Source organism: Pelobates fuscus, chromosome 4 (genome assembly GCF_036172605.1).
Source record: "Pelobates fuscus isolate aPelFus1 chromosome 4, aPelFus1.pri, whole genome shotgun sequence".
NCBI lineage: Eukaryota > Metazoa > Chordata > Amphibia > Anura > Pelobatidae > Pelobates > Pelobates fuscus.
In genome coordinates this window covers 28,538,712-28,549,406 of record NC_086320.1, presented here as the reverse complement: position 1 = coordinate 28,549,406, position 10,695 = coordinate 28,538,712, and the positions used below count along the sequence as shown (strand labels likewise).

Genomic DNA, 10,695 nt, shown 5'->3' with positions numbered 1-10,695 from the left:
TTGTATAGAAGGTGGCACTTCACTCTGTTTTACAGCCATGACATGACTATACCATCCTAAATCATTAGGTTTAACAACTCCACCTGATTTGCTCTCACCTGGAGCTTGCCACAAAACCAAATTCAATAAATCCACATACAACTTTTTTTCATTGATAACATCCATTCCCATAATAGTACAGTGGGAGGAGAGGTCGACCCATAAGTCACAATTTATTTTACCTCCTTCAAATTCAATGTCATTATCAATGGATAGAATTGCGTGTGCTTGAGCTCCATTAAAGCTTAGAAGGGAAATTGTTGGTGCTTCAATTTTTAAAGGCAAGCTTTTGTTGGTTAGAGACACTGCAGCTCCTGTGTCTACTAAAAACTCTGTTATATTCCCCTCTAGTGTTCCATAAATATATGGCCGTCCATCTTCACCCAGAGTAATATCAGTAAGATAGACCAGAGAACAACTAGGGGTTACACATCCCTATTTATAGGTGTGGTAAGCAGAATTCACTTCTGGACTTGTAACTGCTTCCACCTTCTTTTCAATGGCATTTAACATCCGTCTACACTCTTCATATGGATTTGCTATATGAGGGGGTTTTGAAGATGTATTTTCGGGTTCTACAGCTGCCACTCTCAGTTGATTCTTATAGCCTGGCACAATGCCATTTTCTCTACCTTTCACTGGGTAAGATTTTTCTTCATTTTTAGGACAATATCTCCTAACATGACCTTCTTGGTTACATTTATAGCATACCATAGGATTACTCTGATTAACCCTATAGTATCTATCATGGGATGGGGCCGAATAATTTCTAGTACCTTGGTAATTTTGTGGTTTACTCATAGACCTCCCTCTAAAATTACCATTCCTATTATCATTTTCATATCTTCCTCTACCTTCTTCACGAGACACATAGTTAATAGGGGCCAGACCTGCTGAAGTATCCCTAGAGAAGAGTGTGTCTGTGAAAGCAAAAATCTTAGCTGTTTCTGTGTTTTTCTTTTGCAACAATTGCAAAGATTTCATTATTTCAGTAGCAGCAAAATCAACTGTGGGTGAATCAAAAGCTCTTAATTTTATCTCATTTGGCAACCCTGCTATTCTAGAGACAAATTCAGTAACACTCTGCTTATGTTGTTCTTTAGACATAGCAGACGGTTCTGTATCAGTAATTAAATTCCATGCCTTATTCCACAAATTAGCACAAACACGTATATCATCATTTTTCTCCATTTTAAATGAATCAAGAGTAGAAAATTGAAAATTCTCCACACCAGTTGCACACTGTACCACCATTAGCAATCTTTGTGTATTATTTGGAAACAATTCTTCCAATTCAACTCGGGGCTTTTCACTTGACTTCCCTTCCAACATATCAATGAGTTTAACTTTAACCCATTCACTTAATGAGGTTGGCAGCCAGATCAAAAGACCTCTTGTGGCTACCACATCATCAAATTGTCTTTTATTCATTTCACCTTCAAAAACACTCATATTGTAAAAAGGTCCTCTCTTCTCCTCATATTTAGGCAAATCCTTAATCAATTTAGCTAATTTGAGAATATCCAACTGACCCTTTCCTTGTACATTTCCCAATTTATTTTCTATTTCACTTCTCGCCTGCCCGTTTTCACAACTTAACCTTTGAGCTATTTCATTTTCACTTTCCTCTTTCAAAGTAAAATCCAAATCTTTCTGATTTGTAGCTTTCCACAAAATATCTGTAGCATTCCCCAGATTAGTAATTTGTCTCTGCAATTTGTCAAAATTAGTAACATTTATGTCTAACTCTTTAGACATGTGAGACAGGGTTTGGTGAGTTCTATCTAACAGATCAGTCTGATTCCTAAGCATCTCTTTCATTATAGTAATATCTTCACTTACTTCATCCTCACTAAATTTTTTTCAACAATCGCCGAGAATCTTCTATTTGAGTTTTTGCTTCAGTTAACATGGAGTCTAAGTCACTATCAAAAGAAAGCCTTGGGGGCAATCTCCCTTCTGTTAACAGCTTTTGAGGAGATTTCACAGTTTTGCTGGGGGGGCTAGGGAAATAACTAGTCCTTGTGACAACACATACATTTTTCAGTTGTTTTAACAAAACATCTCTTTTTTGTTTTGTTGTACTACACACATAACAATTACTGGTCTTTTTAAGTTGACACCATTCATTCATTGCATCATTAGTTTCCAAAAAGCTCTTTGCCAGTAATGCAACTTTTTGACTTTCCTTCTTAAATACATTGCTGTGCTCAATCTCACTTAATCCGTCTAACAATTTCAATAAACAATCATCCCAAATATTTTCAGGATTAACCCCTTTTACAGAAAGATCACTATTAGACTTGGCAGCAATCTTTTGCAACCACTCCATAATTAACTTAAACAGTTAAAACTATTTGTTTAACAAAACAATATATATGTGAGAGCACTTTTTACATATGATTTAAAACAGACACATACCCATTAAGTATTTCGGCTCCACAGATATGGCCACTTTCTGATAGAAAAATACTTTCTGGAGTATGTAGTTATTTCTTGAGAATCCTCCGAAATGCAATCTTCGATCTGCAAGTCGTCACAAATTACTTAATAAAGTGTGGATAAAAAGGATCCAAATTGTCCATCTCAATTATTTATCTTCATATATATATATATATATATTTATTTTCCTCCAGCGCTGGAAATACACATTAGCCGCGTTCGAACGTCTTCTCCCCTGCTTCACCTCTGTCTTCGCATCAGATCTGGGATGTTTAAAAAAAGTCTTTGGGATGCCCTCCTGCTGTTTCAATCACTTGTATTTCTTCCTGTTTCAAGCCGGGTAGTACAGCTTTTTCTTCAAGTTACAATTTCAGCTTTTCTTCAGTGATTTTCTTATCTTCTTGTCTTCTTGTAGCTTGTAGCAGAACACCTAAATATTAAGTCAGTAATAATTCAGACTTAAATCAAAGTTGTTGTTGTTGTTGGTGTTGGTGCCCGCATTCTCCACCATTAAATGTAGGAAATTGGCATTCCGTGAGATCTTTGTTTTTCACACCAGTTTCTGAAGAAATCGAATCAGAGTATCTTGCAGTTAAAACCGTATATTTATTCCAATATACATTTCATCCGGAAAATAACAACAGTCTGTTTTTAAAATCATATGGACCAATAAACAATGTATATTCACTTCTAGATCTTATCCAAGCTTGATGGTAAAAGTATTGGTAAAAATTCTATCTTCAAAAGGTTTTTTATATGTTTAAATTCAGTTACATAGGGCGTATACACAAAGACATAAGGTTTGCCTTCTTTAAAATAATTGGTTATCTGAGAAAGAAAGGTGGTAACCCAAATCTCTGATTAAAGCCATACGTTATATTATTTTGGTAAATTACACACACAAAGACTTCTATATACATGATGTAATGAATAATTGCCTGTAGAAATGTGAGTCTTCAAAGGAATTCAGGCTTTCAAGGCTAGGTCAAAGGTTATTATCAACAGGGTCCACAAGTCTCCATCCATCATTCTTGACTAGAGCCATATGTGTATAAATTACAGTATGTTTGTAATATATATGCCTATGTATGACCCCTTAATGTCTGGATATGCTTAGAATAATAACTTATAATATTTCTACATTCCTAAAACACATTGAGTACATTTAAAGTTCATAAAAATATTTATCAAGGAGCTCACCAGGCACACGTCTGTCGGCCATGATGGTCAGGCCCCGCCCCCAAGTCCCTGCTATTTTTGTCTTTTATCACTCCCACTTTGTAGAATGTCTCCTTGTCTCTTCTTGCTATCCTTTGGAATTCTGCATTCAGTTGAACAATTTTTTTCCGATCTCCACTACCTTTCTCTTTCCTTCTTTCCTGGGCTATTTTTAAAGCCTCATTAGATAACCAGTTTGCCTTCTTAGATTTCTTTCTTTTGGGATATTTTTTCTTGTAGTTTCCTGGATAATATTGCAAACTTCGGTCCAAAGTTCTTCAAGCATTCTATCGTCGATGTCTAGTCCCTCTAATCTATTCTTTACTTCCACTGCATATTAACAAGGGATATTATTTATGTCGTATCTGATTGGTCTGATGGTTTTCCCTCTTTTCTTCAGTTTAATTCTGAACTTTGCAATGAGTCTGAGCCACAGTCAGCTCCAGGTCTTGTTTTTGCTGACGGTATAGAGCTCCTCCATCTTTGGCTGCAAAGTATTTAGTCAATCTGATTACTATATTGTCCAGGGCCGGACTGGCCCACCGGGATACCAGGAAATTTCCCGGTGGGCCGGTGCACTTGGGGCCGCACAGTGCAGCAGCCCTTCCTCTCCCCACACAGTACACACAGTCTTGTGGAGGTTTGATGAGCTGAGCAGCTCCAGATCGCACTGTACTGTATCCACTCGCGAGCAGCAGGCACTCCAAAGTGGACTGTCAATGCTGCTCGCCAGTGAAGGATAAGGAGCAGGGAGGGAGGCAGTCCTGTGCCTGCCTGTCAGCCTTCACACACAGGAAGCATGTGACCCGGTAATCAGGCAGAGCAGGGCAGCCCACGCGGGTCTTCTGCCTTTCGCTTCCTGTGTGTAAAGTGCTGGCAGGCAGGGAGAGGAGTGGGGCCAGACAGAGCTGCAGGCAGGGAGAGGAGTGAGCAGGGGGCTAGACAGAGCTGCAGGCAGGGAGAGGAGTAAGCAGGGGCCATACAGAGCTGCAGGCAGGCTGCTTCTCAGCCAGGAGCTGAGCGAGCACGGAGCAAGGTGGGCTCAGTGAGCTGTGGCACCCAGGTATTTAATGTTCATTTCCAGGATTCTTAGGGTGTGTGTATATTTGAGTGTGTAATTGTGCGTGGGAGGTGTTTTTGAAGATATTATGTGAGTGTCAGTATGGATCAATGTTTGTGTGAGTGTCAGTATGGAATTCTGTATGTGTGAGTGTCAGTACGGATTACTGTGTGTGAGTGTCAGTATGGATCAATGTTTGTGTGAGTGTCAGTATGGATCAATGTACGGATTACTGTGTGTGAGTGTCAGTATGGTTCAATGTTTGTGTGAGTGTCAGTATGGATCAATGTATGGATTACTGTGTGTGAGTATCAGTATGGATTACTGTGTGTGAGTGTCAGTATGGATCAATGTACGGATTACTGTGTGTGAGTGTCAGTATGGATCAATGTTTGTGTGAGTGTCAGTATGGATCAATGTACGGATTACTGTGTGCGAGTGTCAGTGTGGTTCAATGTTTGTGTGAGTGTCAGTATGGATCAATGTATGGATTACTGTGTGTGAGTGTCAGTGTGGATCAATGTTTGTGTGAGTGTCAGTATGGATCAATGTATGTGTGAGTGTCAGTATGGATCAATGTTTGTGTGAGTGTCAGTATGGATCAATGTATGTGTGAGTGTCAGTATGGATCAATGTATGGATTACTGTGTGTGAGTGTCAGTGTGGATCAATGTTTGTGTGAGTATCAGTATGGATCAATGTATGTGTGAGTGTCAGTATGGATCAATGTTTGTGTGAGTATCAGTATGGATCAATGTATGTGTGAGTGTCAGTATGGATCAATGTATGGATTACTGTGTGTGAGTGTCAGTATGGATCAATGTATGGATTACTGTGTGTGAGTGTCAGTATGGATCAATGTTTGTGTGAGTATCAGTATGGATCAATGTATGTGTGAGTGTCAGTATGGATCAAGGTATGGATTACTGTGTGTGAGTGTCAGTGTGGATCAATGTTTGTGTGAGTGTCAGTATGGATTACTGTGTGTGAGTGTCAGTGTGGATCAATGTATGTATCAGTATGGATTACTGTGTTAGTGTCAGTATGGATCACTGTATGTGTGTGAGTATTGATCATTGTGCGTCAGTGTATGTGAGTGTGTGGGCATCCGTTCGTGCCAGTGAGTATCCATTAATCAAAAATCTGTGTTTATGCTTATATATGTTTTTTTTTTTTAAATGACATGTTGAATTTAAAAAAATGAAATATAGCTTTGCTTTATCTACGTATGTTATTTGTGAAAGTATTCTGCATAGATACATATGCACAAATGGTATTATATCACTATATATATATATATATATATAATGTGTGTATGTATATAAATCGCAAGCATAATTTTAATAATTATTATGTTTATAATATATAATATTTTCATGCATAATACACTTGGAAATTACACACACACACACACATATATACATATACATATATATGAATGAAGGGTTTGACATTAGCCAAAGGGTTATTACTAATAGTTTTAATTTTAAAAAGTGAAAATCTAAATTTCATAATTTAAACCAAAATAGCGGATTTGAAACAAAATTTTAACTTGGGTATAGTGACAGCTTGACTATTGTAGCCTACATTTAGCAATTTACATTTTCATTCACAAAAATATTAGTTTAGTGGATAACCCTGCCTTTCTCTCAGTCTTTCATTCCCTGGTATCAAACTACATACAACGAAGAGTGCACTCATAGGACTGAGGACTAACCAAAATAAGATTAATTCAAATCAGACGTGCAGCAGCATTCAGTCAATGTTTCATTCCCATTACTGGACCTTTCAAAATTATAAGGATGAAACGTTGAAGTAAGATGTTGCACATCTGATTAGAATAAAACAGCTCTTTTGTTTATTTTAAGTCCTGTGAGTGCGCTCCTTCTTGTTGGTTAAATAATTGTAACTGTATATCTGTCACAGCTGGCACAATTTATGATGGGGCTGGTATAACATTTTTCCAGGGCTGCTTTTTATTCCCAGTCCGGCCCTGATATTGTCCATCTGGTGATGTCCATGTGTAGAGTCGTCTCGGAAGCTGTTGGAAGAAGGTGTTTGCTATGACCAGAGAATGATCTTGACTATCTTCTACTAATCTCTGACCTGCTTCATTTTGAACTCCAAGGCCAAACTTGCCAGTTATTCCAGGTGCCCTTTGGTTCCCTACCTTAGCATTCCAGTCTTCTATGAGGATAGTAACATCTTTTCTTGGTGGTATATAGATCATGTGTTGAATATTTTCATAGAACTGGACAATTTCAGACTCTTCAGCATCCATGGTTGGAGAATAAACTTGGATCACTGTGATGTTAAATGGCTTGCCTTGAATTCGAATAGAAATCTTTCTGTTATTTATTGGGTTGTAGCCGAGCAATGTAGATTAACGTAAACAATGGTTTAAAAACACTGCAATGCACACTTGAGAGGGATTTAAAACATGACTCTTACTACAAAATTTCTATTTTTCTATATACAAAGAAATAATTTCAATCTTCTGAAAATAGTATAATACATATTTAGGGTTATTTTAAGTTTAAGTATTACATAAATGCTACATTGCATGATTTTTTTAATGCCCTATTACAAAACGTGTGAAATTTATCAGACTGAATTCCATTCAGTTGCAAGATGTACTGCCCCAGGAGTGGTGTGTGTCTGCATCAACTTAAAGAGGCAACTTGATTGGAGGTGTTCCTATAAAGCACCAGTCACATAGGAACGGGTCAAGAGGTAGAAAGGAATCTGGGATGTGTATTATATTACAGTAATACCCATTAACCTTGAATCACAGAGTTGGCAGGCGGTACCCTGGAGAACAGACAAGCGTTAAAATAACAACTCACAATGCTATAACCTGGATAATTTATCTCTATGATATATTTTATATTTTTGCTGAATGAGATGTTATCCATTAAAGTGGACCTGCCGTGTCATTTACACCTTAATAAATAAAACCTACCCAATATAGCTAACTGTATCCTAGCCTGCATGTTGCACCTAATGCATATAAAGGGGCTGTAGTGTTCATTTAAAGAAAAACTACCGGATTTATATTTGCATTTATTTATGAAGTATTTTTTTCCAATGAGCACTATTTATGCATTTGCTTGGCCATATAGCAAGCAAAGTGTATATAAAATAGTTTATCTGTCAACTGAGCAAAACCAACCAAATTGTTTATACAATTTAACTGATATTTCCCCACATTTTCTTAACCCTTTAGATAGCAAGTTTTTTTTAGAAGGAAATAAATGGTATCTAGTTAGAATTGATGGTCGAGGGAGCAAAGGTTTTCTTTCAAAGACACCAGAAAAAATAATTTTATTTTATTAATTCATCATTTTTAAGAGAGAGGTGTGGGGGGGCAGAGCCTGTCGAAGATGGACGCTTAGTCCGGCGGCTCTCTCTCCCCTGTGATTGCAATCCGCCACCATCAGCTACCGCGGGCAAGATATACCCGACGAAACAGGCAATCTAGCCTCAACAGACCCTGGCACTCTCTCCCCCATGCACGGAGGGAAGAAGAGGAAGGAGAAAACCCCTTCAGTGGCATCGTTATTCCGCCCGCAGAGCGCGCCAAAATCGCCATCTTGCCGCTCAGACATGGAGGGCTCCAAAAGGGATTCAGCACAAAGCAGGTACCCGGCCACAGCAGACTCTCCCCTAATGAAAAGGGACCTACAAAACCTACTGCAGGAAGCCACTGCAGAAATTAAGGCACACACTAAGGCAGAATTAAACCGCCAAATTCAGTTCCTTAAAACTGATCTGGAGGCCCTGTCACTCTGCACAGACCATGCAGAGGCCAAACTCACCAAACTAGCTGAAACAACCTCCTCCACTCCCAAGATATCACTTATCTACATGGCAAACTGGCAGCACTAGAGGAAGAGATAGAAGACCTTAATAACAGGTCCAGGAGAAATAATATCAGGGTGAGGGGCTTGCCAGAAACAGTAACCAACGATCAGCTACAGGCCTCCCTCACTGACCTATTTAAAACACTACTGCCAGAGGCCTCACTGCAAGACCTTGCAATGGACAGAGCACACAGGGCGCTTAGACCTCTGGCGCTGAACCCAGACACCCCTAGGGTTGTAATAGTGTGGATGCACTGTTTCCCCATTAAGGAGCAACTGGTCCAACAAGCAAGACAAAACCCTCAAACCTTGCAGCAACAGACCATAGCCCTTTTTCAGGATCTGGCACCTTCGACCCTTTAGAAAAGGAGAGATCTGCGACAACTGACGAACACCCTCAACCACCACGGCATACGGTACATGTGGGGGCATCCCTTCAAGCTCCTGGTCCGCAGAGAAAACCAGACACACATACTGTCGAACACAGCAGAGATGATCCCCTTCACAGAATCCCTAGGCCTCACGCTTCTACCTCTACAACCGAATAGACCATCTGGCCCCAGGGGGAGCTCCCGGAGACATCAGGAACCCATCAGCCATTCACCTCGACGCACACCGAGAAAAAGGGCACCTCCAAGACCACAAGACGGCAGCCCACAGGGGCTTTAAAATCCTGTCACGATCGACGCAGAGACTCTCACTCCCAGGACATTTTTATCACCATTACGCTACATAGCTCACGTTAATATCCTTTTTATTATAGAGCACTTATAATATGCTTTCTAATGTTTTCTTGTACTGGCACTTTAAACCTCCTGTCTTATTTCGTTTAAAAAAACAAAAAAACGGTGACATGGGAAGACAAGGAACGGAAAGGGGGGATTAGGGAAGGGACGTGGATGACTCCCAGGCTTATGTTTAACTGATGTACTTGATCCCCCCCTGACTGTATTTACATGTTTAATAACAAAAAAAAAACTAAAAAAAGGGGGACCCACACCCCCTGGACCAATTGAAACCGACTAGGCGTCCTAATCAGATACGCTGTACTCCCCCTGGAGCACCTAACTATAGGGTGGATCCTACAGCTTCACTGACGCTATATATTTTTCCCTCCTTTAGAATAATACTTTTTCTAAAAAACAAAAAAGTAAATAACAAGGAGGCATGGTTGTTTTTGTTAAACAGGGGAGGGATAGATGAGACCGAGGGGGGAGGGGGGGGCTGGGAGGAAGGGAACAGATACAAGCTGGGACCCTAGCAAGCACCCCAAGAGGTTGGGAGAGCCTATTAGCAGAAAGGTCAAAAGGGCCCCATAGGGAAGCAGATGACGGACCCCCCGGGAGGCACCGCACCCCTCCGGGGACCCCCTGAAGACAGAATAGATAACGACAGGCCCCATCTTGGTCAACGGAGGATACCCACCCACCCCCCAGACGAGAACCCCCTCCCGCACGGACAGGACAAAAGACAGGGGACCACTAGACAACACCTGAGGAGGCAGGGGAGTACTTCCCCCCTTCTGAGAGACACTCTGCACATCGCTACAGTTAGTCTAAACATGTTGGGTATTATATTTTTTCCTTTTCTTGTTTGTATATAGTTATCTGCATGCCCAGACTGGGACTCCACAAGCCCTCGACAGAGAGTCAAGGTACATCGGACAAAATACCAGGTACACAAGGTAACACATCACAGGAGGGGAGAGAAGTGGACGTGACCAACCCTCCTCTTCTCTTCTCACCCCTCACACACATCACACGAGACCCACCCCCACAAGGGTGAATCGAACCATATGCACAACCCCTACATTACCCCCCCCCCCCGCCCACCAGGCTTGGCACGCACATTGTAAGACCAAGCACTTTCAGCTACACCCCCGCGACCCGTCCCCCCCAGCTCACAAAAAGGAGAAACTATCCCGACTAAACCAACACCTCACCGAACTCCGCAAGGCGGAACACGCGCACAAACAAAACCCCACCTCCGACAACAACAGATCCAAGTGCACAAACAAGCTATCCATGAATTCATGGCCCAAGACTCGAAAAAAGCACTGTTATGGACAAGGCA

The 10,695-nt window shown here is 40.6% G+C and overlaps 1 pseudogene; it reads right to left on the bottom strand.

The window, feature by feature from the left end:
- Positions 1–474: 474 nt before the first annotated feature.
- On the bottom strand, positions 475–9,054 carry LOC134609307 (craniofacial development protein 2-like; annotated as a pseudogene).
- Between the last annotated feature and the right edge of the window lie 1,641 nt (positions 9,055–10,695).